Source organism: Castor canadensis, chromosome 11 (assembly GCF_047511655.1).
Source record: "Castor canadensis chromosome 11, mCasCan1.hap1v2, whole genome shotgun sequence".
In the NCBI taxonomy this organism is placed as follows: Eukaryota; Metazoa; Chordata; class Mammalia; order Rodentia; family Castoridae; genus Castor; species Castor canadensis.
In genome coordinates this window covers 127856362-127870655 of record NC_133396.1, presented here as the reverse complement: position 1 = coordinate 127870655, position 14294 = coordinate 127856362, and the positions used below count along the sequence as shown (strand labels likewise).

Below are 14294 nucleotides of genomic sequence, written 5' to 3'. Positions count from 1 at the left end.
ATATACAAGGAATTGATTATTAAACTGCTAGAGAGCTTTACACTTCCTGAAGAAATTGCAATAGTTCATGTTCCAGAACATGGAGGAGGTAACTCCCCAGAGGCTCAGGGAAACAATTTAGCTGATAAGGCTGCAAAGGAGGCTGCTTTTCATCCAGAACTCCAAATGTTACATCTCACTCCTGTTGTCCAGGCACCATCCCTAAACCCTGTTTTCACTCCCCTGGAGAATGTTCAACTAAAAATGTTGGGTGCCTCCCCAATGCTGGAAGGGAAATGGCTACTCCCAGATGGGAGAGAAATACTTTCTAAACCTCTTGTGAGAGTAGTAATGACTCAACTATACTGGGGGAGTCTTTGGGGGAGGCAAGCCATATGTGACTCTATTCTCAGGGTTTACATATGTCTGGGAATTTATACCTTGGCAAAACAGGTTATTGAGAGCTATTTGCAGAAATGTTAACAAGCAGGTTCTGTGAGGACAACTTCTGAGGTGGCGGCGGGGAGAATACAGGATTAAGGCCCTTTCAGAGCATTTAGGTGGATTATACAGAGTTACCTTGGGTGGGTCACTTAAAATATTCACTAGTTATAGGAGACCATCTAACCAATTAGGTCGAGTCTATGCCTTTATCAAGTGCCACTGCAAAGGGAGTAGTCAAAGTACTTTTGGATAATGTAATTCCTCGATTTGGACTTGTTGAAAATACAGATTCAGATAACGGGAGCCACTTCACAGGCAACATAATTAAGGAATTAATGAAGGCATTAATATGGGAATATCAAAGCCCATGGCGTCCCTCCTCCTCAGGAAGAGTTGAAGGGATGAGCCAGATCTTAAAAAGACAATTAACCAAATTAGTTCTTGAGACCAGGCTACCCTGGACTAAGTGCTTACCCCTTGCCTTGCTTAGGATCAGAACAGCTCCCCAAAAAGGTATAGGCATTTCTCTTTATGAAATGTTATATGGGTTACCTTACTTAGGCCAGCCCTCTGGCCTCCCCTCTGAGTTCCTCTGAAACTATGTACTCAATCTCTCTTCAGTCTTGTCATCCCTTAGGCATCAAAGACTGTTGACTCAAGCCCTACCACTCGAGTTCCCAGCATACCTATACCAACCCAGAGATTACCCCTTGGTCAACCTAGAGCAGAAAGAAGCTGGAGCCATCCTGGGAGGCACCATACCAGGTGCTACTCACTACTGAGACAGCAGTGTGCACCGTTGCACTCTTAAGCACACTAACACTCGAGTAAAGTGAGCACCCCAGGAAGAACACTGGACTGTGTCCTCAAAACCTGGCAACACAAAAGTAACTTTAAAAAGACTCTAGTGGGACTGTTGTTTCTTTCTTTCTGGATTTATACAATTCATTCTAGATTTATACAATTTAATATATTAGCATACAACAATATTATTGTAAGTGAAAATGAATTAACTATACAATTTAATATCACTGACCTTTACAATGAACAAAAATGTAAGCTGTAGGGCAGGACATATATATAGCTTGATGCCATTTTTTTGTGTGTGTGTGTTACTGGGCCTTGAACTCAGGGCCTACACCTTAAGCCACTCCACCAGTCCTTGTTTGTGATGGTTTTCTTTTCAGATAGGGTCTCAAGAACTATTTGCCCAGGGCTGGCTTCGAACTGTGATCCTCCTGATCTCTGCCTCCTGGGATTACAGACGTGAGCCACTGGTGCCCAGCTGCTTGATGCCATTTATAATAAAATTAAGAGCAGAAAATGCTTTTAAGAAATATACACATACATAAATCCTAAACATCTAAAAAATGCGTAATGGGGGTAAATATCAAACTCAGATACCCTCTGAAGTTGAAGGAGGAAGACGACAAAGAAAGAACTTTGTGTAGGTGGAATATTGCTCCTTAGGAAGAGTGGTGGGAAAAAGGTTATCTTCTTTTTTATACCTTTTTGTATGTATAAGGTGATTCATTGTATCTTTCTTTTTTTCAGAAAAGCTATAGACCAGTAATATTGACTATTAAATCTTTTAAAATGAACTGTCATAGAAAAAAATGTGTAATTCAATCATCTTATTTTACAGATTGGGATACTGAAAATCTGAAGAACTGTGTAACATCTGGTTTCTAGAAATAGCTAGACTATAACCCAGATTTCCTGTTTATTAGATAAAGAAGTTTTTCCTTTTCAGAGAAGGAAGTGGTACTAAGAGTTAGTTATTAATTCTTCAGCCAATTTCATTTCTATGGTAAGGTTATTTATTTGACTGTTAGAAAAGGAATATAGTAATTTTTTTATAGGAAGTCACTTGATGAAGTCTTATGAAATACTGCTGTACATTACCATTAGGTAGTCACTGGTGTTTGGATGATTACTGAGCAATTAATCACAAACCAGTGTCAATCATGATGGGCAAAGCTCTATTCTTAGCTATTCAACATATTTATCAAGGCTTTAAAGGGAGACAGATTAAATATGTTGATCAATATGTTGCAAAATGCAACAATTAAAGAGTTACTGTCCCTTGACCCTCCAGCTGAGACTAACAGCAGCTCATCAATCACTGCACTTACCACATTCTCTTGACCTGACAGTCTGACTGCTCCAATTGCCAGATTCCAGGTGTTACTTGTTTTGGAAGCCTCTAGGTTAGGCTGTGGCACATGGGTGTTCAACAAATACTCGTTGACCTTAAACAAACTGAACTTTGTGGCATGGGAATCTTAATTCCGCCACTCCTCTAGGAGAAAGGCACCTACTGCTAACTAAATACTATTTAAAAGACCCAAAACAAATTACTGTTTTTTTTTTTTTAAGTAGTTACACAAAAACAGGGGGAATAGTTGTTGTGGTTCACCTAAAAAAGCCCCTCTGCATCTTAAAAAAAAGTTTTTTTTTTTTTTGTCGTTGGTCGTGAGCAACTGTGAAAAAGAGACTTACTTCTTCAGCTCTTTTACAGAACTCCGATCCTCCCAGTTAGGGAGAGATTATGCTGGAAGTAGAGCAAGATTTAAGATGTAAATGAAGGAAAGTCATTGCCCAATTTTATTTTGCATGCGTATGAACCTATCTCTGGTAGCCACATTTTAAAAAGAACGAACAGGTGTTTGTCCAGAAGATAGCGACCAAAGAGACAGGGGGTTCAAAGACATGTTAAAAAAAAAAAAAGTTAAAAACTCAGGGGTTTCTAGCTTGCAGAGAAAGTAGGGAGAGGGTAGAGGACGGGAATTGGAAGCTGTCTTCAAATAATTGAGTATTGAAAATAATGAAACCGTACTCTGTTCTGTAAAGTGCAGAGGTAAACCTAATTACGAGGTAAATTATTTCAGTTTAGGAAATCCTCTAAACTCAGGATTCTCCTGAAATAAGTAAAATGAGGTATTTGCGGGAGGCTATACCTCTGGGCAAACCGGCAGCAGTTGAATAAAGCTTGTTGGAGAGGTCTGCCCAAGGCGCTTCCATATCGAGAGATTAGATGACCTGCTTGTGTGACCCAAATTAGCTCTCACTGTTCTTTGCACCTCTTTTGGCATTTACCATTTATCTTGTAATTGTTACTCAATAACCTGTTTTATCTTCCCCCATTGAGCGACAACACAGGGGGCTCTGTTTCCCCCTTTCTGTCAACCCGTGGGGAGTAAGGATGACAAAGGTACATTAGGGAACAGAGGGAGTGGCAAGAAAGCGTCATTTTCCTGAAGAACTGAAGGATGCCTCTGACTACGCACCTAACTCTCTCCCGTCCCTGTTTTCTGATCTCCTATGACACTATGTAGCTATCACAAGACTCTGAGAGTTCCCCAAGTATTCTCTCCCGCGACCTCACTAGTTTCCGTTGTCCAGGATCGGCGACTCTCTCTCCAGAAGAGGGTCTACTCTACTGTAGCCGGCGTAGCCTCTCTAGCACTCTAGTCCTCCAGATCGACCTCATCTATGGTTTCGGAGGCCTCACCGGAAGCTCTCGCGCGAGATGGGTTTGGGAGGCCGGAAGTTGCGTCCTCATTACTCGCCGTTTCAAAATGCTGCTGAGGGCTTAAGACTTGCGATTGCCACCCTTCCCCCTGGATTCGGAGTGGGGGCAACTCATGGAGCGGCCGTAAGGTGTGGCTGTCGGGCTTGGTCTGCGGGGTGCCCGCAAGCCGGGAGGGGAAGGAGGAGGGAGAGCAAGCTGTGGTGCCGCCACTTGTCCGGGCCCCGGAGCGGGGTGGCGAGCGCGCGGAAGGAGCTTGAGGTGTGGGTGGCGGCCTCCGATGGTGGCGGAAGGAGGGCTGGTGGGGGATGGGTGTGAGCTTAGATAAAAATGGAGGTGGAGTTAAGTGAGGCCACGCTCACCAACGTAAAGTCGGGGTTGTGGGATTAGCGATACTTAACCAGACACAAAAAATTTGAGGCGTACCGGGACGCTTTGTGGGACAGAGGGAGGTGGAGAGAGTTGACATTGACATGACTTAAGATTTTTAATAATTTTTAGGGCTGCGGACCTGCCTGCCTCAGATTGTTTCAAAAATGCCCGTTTTGGGGCTAAATCTAGACCTCCTGAAACAGAATATCACGGAATGGGACTCGGGAATATGTAGTTCTTAAATCTCGCCTCCCAGAAATAGGTATTTTAGTCATCACACCTTCCAGTGATCCTATACTTTGAAAACCACTGTTTTAAAGTGATACCCAGAGAAAATGCTGCTACTCTTTTAACGTCCTCCGGAAAGATCATTGTTGGTGAGGAAGCGCCACCAGGCCTTAGGATTGTCCGCACATGGAACAAGTATCTGTCAAAGATAACTTGGAGCCTTTTGGTGGTGTTAACTTATGTATCAGTTCAGGTTTAGTCTCTTCTCATACAGTCCTGATATAAGGAAGTATTTTAGTTTAAATGAATTTCTTTACAGTATTCTAGGAAGTTTCATGTTAGTCTTAGAGTTGTCTTCGAAGGTAGAGATTTGAACTCTACCTTTAGTCTCTTGGACTAAGTATAGGGTGGAAGCCACTGGTCATGGAAAGAATAAGACTCCGTTCCCTATGATTTCAGTCTAGTAGGGACACACACAGAAACATGAATATAGTAATTTTTTTGTGTGGGGGTGCTGGGGAGTGAACCTAGGGCCTTGTCTAAGCAGGTGTTCTCATAGCCACACCCCAATGCCCAAATAAGTGTTTTAATAGATGTGTTCAGCGTCATCATTTTGCCTTGGGGATTCAGAAAAGCCTCGACTAAGGAGATAGGTGACTTTTGACCTAGTTTAAAAAATGAGTTAAGAATTTTTGAGGCATGGGGAAATGAGAAAGGATAGATGCTAAGGTAGTGGCTTTCAGATTTTAACCATGGTCACCCTTGAAGAATAAATTTTGTATTGTGACTTGTTGAATACAAAAAACCAAAATCTTTTTAAATATTGTGACCTGTTATATGCAGGATGGGTGGTTGTTAAGATTTCTGGCTTCTGCAGACAGAGTGCTTGGACTCCATGATTTTGGGCAAGTTATCTTCCTCTTCAGTTCTCTTATGAAAATGAAGACAGTATGTTATCTACCTCATAGGATTTGCATAAGGATCACATGAGTTACTGTGTGTATTGTGCTGTAAAGAGTGTCTAACACAAAGTAGCTGAGTCATTGGTATTGGCTGTTGTATAACAGAAACAAGTTCCACAATACACAATCTAGCTTTGTTATGCACTACTTTATTTTCTGTTCTATTCCATTAATTTTAAGGGAATGTTAGATTAATTGATGTACAACTTGCAGTTTGAAAAGTCTGAAAAATGCTAAGAGGAGTGGTAAAGGGGCTAGGCAAATTCCAGAAACTGAATTCATTATTTGGCCTGGAGAGTGGAGACTTGGAGAAAGACACCATTTTGGGATAGAAAGTAAGTAGGAGATAATCAGAAGTTTCTTCACCTGTACCAGTGAGGGGGTTGAATGTCTGGTAATGGGAGTGCTTACTGTAGGGGACTGAAAAATGGATTCCTTCCACATTTCTAGGTTCTTTAACTGGTCTACAAGTTAAATTGACACAAAATATTAACAGGAAAAGAATATTATGGATGTATACAAACTATGATTTAACCTTCCTCTGGGGAAAGGCATTGGGGCTGGAGGCTTCAAGGGAATGGTGTTGACACAAGTTACAGGAGCAGGAGGGGAGCAGTTTTATGATGAATAAAGGTTGTCTTCTTATGCATTGTTTCTCATGTAATAAAGTCTCCTCAGCCCTCTTTTTGGGCTCTTTGATACCGATACCTTACTGATTAGGTTTCTTTTCTAGATATAAATTTGTTTTACACGAAGCCACTCTTAAAACTACTCTTTTGTTAGCAGTTTCTCAGGATAACAGCTCCAAATTTGCAGAAGAATTGCAAGGGTGCTCCCTGTTCACTTGGGAGGAGGCCAGCCTGAGCAACATAATGAGGGCTTGGCAAAAAAAAAGAAAAAAGAAAGAAAAAAATGGCCAAAGAACCATTTTTTAGGTTGGTACATTCTGGTCTCCTACAACCGTATTTAGGTGTCGGGTGTCCTGAGATCCATCATTAGTAGTCAGGGCCTCATGCTTGATAGGCAGGTGCTCTACCATTTGAGCCACTCTACTAGCCCAGTAGTCAGCTGTCTAGGCCCGGATAGCATAATCCTTTGCTTTTCTAGTGTCCTGAAAAACTAGGCTATTTTGGCCTGCCCTGGATAGTCCTAATTCTCTTATATTGTGGGATGAGATGGTCAGATTGGCTTCTTTTTATCACTGCTGTTGTCAGAAAACATGTCTTTGAGGGAAAACACCTCTTGAGAGCAAGCAGAACTACAAAAAGGACTTCTCTCATTCATTTAAAAGCACGTAAATATTTTCTGCTTTCTTCTTATCCCTAGGATTTAATTAGTTGAAAAGACACATCTTCAGGAAGCCCAAATCAGTTAGTGATAATGATTCTTTTATTTATTTATTTTTTAAGTCAACAGTTTTGTTTTGTTTTTTTTTTTCTTTTTCATCATTCACATACTTCACAGGGATGCAGCAAACAGGTCAAGGTTGTATGTAAAAGAAATCCAGGTTTGTACAATCACTATCCCTGCATCCGCCACAGTATCTGCACTTGTCAGATACCTCTTTGCATACACAGCCCTGGGTACACTTGGCACAGCCCACTGTTAAGGAGGTAACATTTAACCTGAGACTTGAAGGTTTAGGATGAAACAGTCTTGTATAGAACTCACAGTGCTCTAGATGAAGGAACTGCGTGCAGATGCCCTGAAGCAGGAAGCAAAGGCTAAACCAAGATTGGTGTGGTTAAGGAAAAAGGAGTTGGGGGTGGGGGAGAGGGGAGTAGGGATAGTGCAAAAATAAGAGTAGAGATGTGTTGAGAGGCTACACCATGGAGTTTTCTTTGTAGCAGTAGCAAGCTCTTGAGCAGGACCTGATGCTGTTTTTTTTTTTTTTTCTCTTCTTTTTGCTGCTGGGGACCCAGCACAGGTCCCCTCCTGCGTGCTGGGCAAGTACTCTACCACTTGAGCTACACTCCCTCTCCCAAGAAATAACATGTTTTAAAGTGGGAAGTGTGGTCATGAAGATGGCAGGGAGTGGTTTTGAATGATTAAGGAGTCAAAATCTGCAAGTTTTGAGGAACAGGGAGAAATCAAGAATGACTCTTAGCTTTATAGTTTGAGCAATTATTAAGTGAAAAAGTTTAAGTTTTTGACTTGGGCAAGCTATTTGTCTCTTAAGCCTCTCTCCTCTTTAAAAAGTGTTTAACAATACCTGACTCGTATTTAAAAAGGATTCTAAGTGGAAAAGGGACAAAAGTCTTACTTTGAATTCAAATCAAGCTTATCAACTGACTATATTTCTCACTTATGTCCTTGATCAGTGTATTTGTACATTCTTTTAGTATTTTCTCATTAAAAAAAGAATCAAATTTTTCTTTGCCCTGAGCGTCCATGGCCCTTAAAGTAATTACCTTTTTTAATGGCACAAAATTTTCTACTGAATGTTAATGTAAGAAACCCTTCAAGTGGTTTAAATTCTTCAAAACTGCCAAGAAGTCAATTCCAATTCCTACCAAGATGCTGAATGAGCATGAAACCAGAATTTTGGACCCCAGGCCCAAACTCCTGGGATTCCACATGTCAGGTTGGGCCACTCTCCCCTGTACACTAAATAGAGACTTGGTAAAGGGCAGAGAAAGATTTATTACATGACCTGGGACATAGTATGAGAAGTTGCAGCTTAAGCACTCAGCCTATCCTCAGCCATCTTCAGGTACAGATAAGAGCTTTAGTTTTAAAGCAAGGGCTGAAAGGTATGCATAGTTAAACAGTCCCAGTCATGGGTGTGGCCCAATTGGTCAGTCCTTGTTCTCTAAGGGTTCTGGAGAAGTTACTGCTGTCATCACTTGAGGGGAGCAATTGATTACTCTTGCTCCAGGGTGCAGCCTCATCAAATAGTTAATTATCCTCATTTGGGAAGGTGGTCTGTCCTGCAAGGCTCCCCTGTTCCTTAGAGGTAATTTTAACCTGTTGCCATGAAGATGTTATCTATCATTCCTGTCCTTCCTTGATTGAAGGTGGCTGAAGGAGAGAATGGCTCAGAGCAACAGACAGCAGGAACAAAATGGAGACAGAGATGCCAAGCTTTTCTCCTAATTTTAGTTAGTTTATGGTCCCAAGTAAAGAGTCAGGACTATTCAGCAGAAGCGGTTTAAGTACCTCTTACATGACTGCTGGCTTTGTTTCCCAAAGTCATCCCTGGGGAACTATAAAGGGAAGAGCTTTGAGAAACAAATGGGTGATATGGGTTATTCTGAACTAGTGGGAAGGGAAGACTAGTCAGATAATGAGTAGCTATGGGAGAATAAGACCATTGGAATACTGCTCTAGTTTCTTCCTTATTTCATTTTACCTTTTTTCACTTCCTGTGGCACAGAGTCCTAGTTTAGCTCTCAGGCATAAATCGGGGTATAACAGAAACCCGTATTTGTGAAGAGTTGAGAAAAAACTAAAAACTCAGGTGGTGACTGACAGAATTCGTGTTCTCTGACCTTTGCTCTCTTAATCCTTAGGTCTTTGCAAATTCCTATCATTCCTGTCTTAAAAAGAAACGTGATAGGAATTTGGCAAGAAGAGAACTATAAACTGAGGCTGGCAACTTGATCAGGCAGTCAAGTCATAGAGATCTCAGGCACTTTTCTCAGGCACTTCTTTGGGTAGAGTTTAATGATTAATGCCAAGGATATGTACATAATTGGAGGGGCATTTCCAAGAATGGGGGAAGTGACCTACCTAATAGTTTTCTCAGAGCCAAGCTGATGATTTGGGGGTGGGAGGGGGTATGCATGAAACTGTAAGATACAGATGAAACTACTAGTTCACTTTAGAGTTGGAAAGTCCCTGTTGGGATCCATTGCAGTGACCTCTGGCCCTGTGCCATGAAGTAGCTTCAACCTTGTTAACTGTTACACCAGGACAATGGTGGAGCAAAATGTACCCAGATATGGTGCTGCATCTCTTTGTTGACTCCTTTCTATTATTGTTCCCTTTCTATCTGCCTACCCCATATCAAAACTACATTGGAATAAGTGCACAAATCCTATACCATAATAGTTCGAGATGCCATTACATCTTATTTGTAGGTGAAGATGATAGGGATTCGTAAGATGTTGCAAGGATATGTAAGATGTTTATGAACATACATTTGTTATAGAATTGGTTATCTACTCAGTGGCATTGAAAGCCTTAACAATTTCAAAGATAAGTTTAAATAGGAAACATAAAATATGCAGGGTCATGTCTATTTAACTCATGGGCTTAAAAGTTATGACACAGATTTGAGAATGAGAACTGTATTTCACCCTGTGGGCACATGTCTATAGTTCTAGCTGCTTGGAAGGTTGAAGAGGGAGGATCACTTGAGCCCACAAACTGGAGATCAGCCTGGGCAGCATAGTGAGACTACATCCCAAAAAAGAAAAAGTTCTGCCTAATATAATGGTGCACATCTGTAATCCCTGCCTTGGGAGGTTGAGGCATATGGATTCTGAGTTCAAGGCCATCTTGGAGTTACATAATTAGACTTTGTCTCAAAAAGAAATGGTTCTGGAGGAGGATTTGCAGCCTTAAATATTCATATTATAAAGAAAGAATAAACTGAATATCTAACTTTAAAAATCAGGAAATGATCAGAATAAATTTGGAAAAAGAGCAGGTAATAAAAATAAGAGAATAAGAAGAAAAGATACTGTAGAGAAGATCAAAGCCAGAATCTTTTTTTTTTTTTTTTTGTGGGGAAAGTAAATAACCTTTATAAGATTGGTCAAGAAAAGAGAAGATGCGATATATTGTGCCATGGATAGAGAGGAGGAAGCATCTGCTCACAAAAGATAAAATGGAAGATCATAAAGCTTGATGATCTAATATTCATGAAAAATTTGAAGCAGTGATTAAAAGTCTTCCCACAAAGAAAACACCAGTAAAACTTATAATCTATTTACTGGTGAGTTTTACCAATGTATTAAGGACCAGAAATACCAATTTTGTAGAAGTGTTTTCCAGAAGTGCACAAATCCTATACCATAATAGTTCGAGATGCCATTACATCGAAAAATAAGTAGTACTTCCTTCTGAGGTCCGTATAACCCTGACATCCAAAGTAGACAAAATTTTATAACAATGGAAACTTACAGACCTTTTTCACTTGTTAATACAGGTTTAAAACCTAAATATGACAGTAGCAAATCCAAATCAGTAGTGCACACAAAGGGTAATGCAGAAAAATCAATTTGGACTGGTTACTGGTGACTCACACCTGTAATCCTAGCTACTCAGGAGGCAGAGATCAGGAGGATTGCAGTTTGAAGCGAGCCTTGGTAAATAGTTGGAGAGACCCAATCTTGAAAAAACCCATTACAAAAAAAGGATTGATGGAGTGGGTCATGGTATAGGTTCTGAGTTCAAATCTCAGTACCACAAAAAAAAGTCAAGTTGGGTGGGGATATACAAGGATTTAAAGTTAGAAAATCCATAAATAAAATTTAAATTTCACTTTGATTAAAAGACAAAAGTAAGATTATTTGAAGATACGGGAAAGGCTTTTTTTTTTTTTTTTTAGGAGAAAAAGATTTATTAGGACATCATTAAAAGGGGAGATGACGGCTGGTCACTACAAAGGGGCATAGGGCAGAAAACATTTTATTTTTTAAAGATTTAATTTTTTAAAATCAAATTTCAAAGTGATACATAAAAATAGTAAACATTCATGATGTGCCATGTGACTTTTTAATACATAAATACATTGTGTAATGTTTAAATCTGATTAAACATGTCTACCCTAACTTTTTCTCCTTTATTGCCTAGGGTTTAAACTACAGGGCTCAAGCTTGCTAGGCAGGCACTCTGGCACTTGAGTCATTCCACCAGTCCTTTTTCATGTTGAGTATTTTCGAGATAGAGTCATTTGAACTATTTGCATGGGCTGGCTTTGAACCTTGATCCTCCTGATCTCTGCTAACTGAGTAGCTACTAGGATTACACGTGTGAGACTAGGGTTGTAAGTGTGTAATGTTAGAGCACCTGGCTTTAATGTTTCTTTATGGTCAAAACATTCAAAATCCTTCTAACTTTTTGAAATATTCATAAAATGATTTTACAAATCACTTTTCATTACTTTCTTAATGAGGAGGAGAAAGAACCCTCCTGAACTGATAAGGAATAGCTATTAAAAAACTATAACAAACACTGTGGTTTAGCATATGGAGGTTCTATTCAATCCCAGCATCCAAAAGAAAAGAAAAGCAAAATAGAGTTATGTTATGTAGGCAGATGTTAGAAGCATTCCCTTTGAAGTCAGAGATAAAGATGCTGACATTAACTTAAGTATTGATGGTGTAAGATTTAAGTAGAAGAGATTAGAGACATCAGAATTAGAAAGGAAGTGAAATTTTGTTATTCATAGATACGATCATTTACATAGAGAATCTAGAAGTATCTACAGACAAATAATTAGAAATAATGTAGCCCAGGTTGGCATTGAATTTGTTGCTGATAACCACTGTCCTAATTCAGCCTCCTGAGTGCTGGGATTACAGGCGTACACCATGGATATACAACTAATGAAAGTCATTTGTGGTTTCGTTTATCTGCAAAAACCACTGCAAAATAAAAAGAAGCTTTACAGTAGTATCAGAATATGAATTTTAGAAATAAGTAATGAATGTGCTAGGCCTCTAAAGGGAATTTTTTCTTTTTTTTTTTTTTTTGGTGGGACTGGGTTTTGAGCTCAGGGCTTCAAGCTTGCAAAACAGGTGTTCTGCCGTTTGAGCCACACCTCCAGCTCAAGTTATTTTGCAGATGAGGAGGTCTCATGAATCGTTTGCTTAGGCTGGCCTCTTATTGTGATCCTCCCTATCTCAGCCTTCCGAGTAGCTAGATTTACAGGTATGAGCCACTAGCACCTGGCTGAAAATTATAAAAATTAATTAAGCTATTAAGTATCCTTAATAGAGGATCATAGCATGTATGAATTGGAAAACAATTTGATCTGTTTTCAATGTAATTTCATTCAAAAACCCAACAGGAATTTTCATGGAACTTCATGATACTGAAGTTCATGTGGAAGAGTTTAGAATAGCAAGTTACTTCTTTTTTTTTTTTTTTGGTGCTGGGATCGAACCCAGGGCCTCACACATGCTAGGCAAGCGCTGTACCACCGAGCTACATCCCAGCCCAGCAAGTTACTTCTAAACATGAATGAAGAGGGAAAGATTTACCCTACCAGACATCTACATTTCTTATGAGGTATAGTGTGTAGTTAGTATTGTTCAGTAGAATAAAAGGGAACTCAGAAATACTCATTTATATGGAATATTTGGTGCATGACAAGTGGCTCTCAGTCAAGAAAGAAAGGCATGTTCAATTAATTGAGCTAGAAAAAAATGACTTAATGGGAAAAGAGACTGAAATTGTTCCCTAAAGAGAAAAAGAGACAGAGATCAGGAGGATTGCAGTTTGAAGTCAGCCCGGGCAAATAGTTCAAGAAAACCTATCTCAAAAAATTCCACCCCAATCAGGGCTGATGGAGTGCCTCAAGGTGTAGGCCCTGAGTTCAAACCCAGTACTACAAAAAAAAAAAAAAAAAAAAAGAGCAAAAAGAAAATTAACTCCAAATGACATATAGGGACTTAAACTTAAATGTCATAAAAGTTTTAAGAATCTTAGCTTCCTCTGCTCCCATCTTACTAGAAAGCATAGGAGAATATATGATTTTGGGGGAGTAGGCAGTTGCTTAAGCCATGGCCCAAGAATGTTAATAGCACTAATCATAATAGCCAAGTCTAGAAACAATTCATATTTATCACACAGAAATACACAAAGCCAAATATATGTATTCACACACACACACACACATATACATAAAGCCAAAATGAAGTAAAGTATGCTACAACATTTTTGAACCTTGAAAACTTGCTAAGTGAAATCAGCCAGACATAAAAGGACAAATGTATGAGTAGGCAAATTCATGGAAATACAGGATAGAGGTTACCAGGTGAGAGATAATGGGGAGTTAGTTACTGCTTAATGGGTTTGGAATGATGAGAAAATTCTGGAGATGGCTAGTGACTGATGGTTCTGCAACATTGTGAATGTATTCAAATGGTACTGAATTGTACCATTAAAAATGGTCAGAATGATAAATTGTCTTAACAGTTTATCAAATACAAGTAAAATTTAAATGAACTAAAGTGACATGACAGGAATTAAGCTGTTTTAGTGAAACTGTCACCAGATGAGTAGGCAGGGGGTTTCCTCACATTTCCAGTTTCCATGAAAAATCATGGGTACTTGAGACCTACATGTGCAAAGCATTTTAAGGCATCTCACAAAGTGGAGATTTTCACGAGGTAGAAGTTTTGGCAAGGATTTGTTTCTATTTTAATGTAAGATAAAAGAGAGAAATGGAAATGAGAGTAAGACTCAAAATAGTGGCTCTTGCCTGTGGTCTTCTTGCCTTTATGCTTTCTGTCTTAACTCGTCAAGTCATCTCTTAACCCCTAGTCATTAGACAATGGTTTTTGGTAGTGTAGTTTATTATTTTAAAACATGATTGGATGTAGGGTCACCTAAAACTTAGGCGCAGATATTTAAGCTAGGTTTTCTCTTTGCCAGACCACCCTTTCGTTTTTCTGCTTCTGCTTATTTAAGGAGCCTTGAAGATTTTTAACATCTCAGAGAAGGCAGATAGAGATAGCCCCTTTATGTCTCCTTATTCTTTAAGTTAACATCTAAAAGGAAATGACAGGAGGGGAGCTTGTTGCTTTTTTTTCAGCTTACTT

General features: G+C 39.5%; 1 protein-coding gene across 5 annotated transcripts in view; it reads left to right on the top strand.

Annotated features, from left to right (window-relative positions):
- Positions 1–3940: 3940 nt before the first annotated feature.
- Positions 3941–14294, top strand: part of Mdm4 (MDM4 regulator of p53) — a 43044-nt gene continuing 32690 nt past the window's right edge. For all 5 annotated transcript variants that reach the window (XR_012439031.1, XR_012439032.1, XM_074048550.1 and 2 more), the window contains exon 1: positions 3941–4086. The gene's annotated coding sequence lies outside the window, so the exon portion shown is untranslated. The remainder of the gene's footprint in view (positions 4087–14294) is intronic.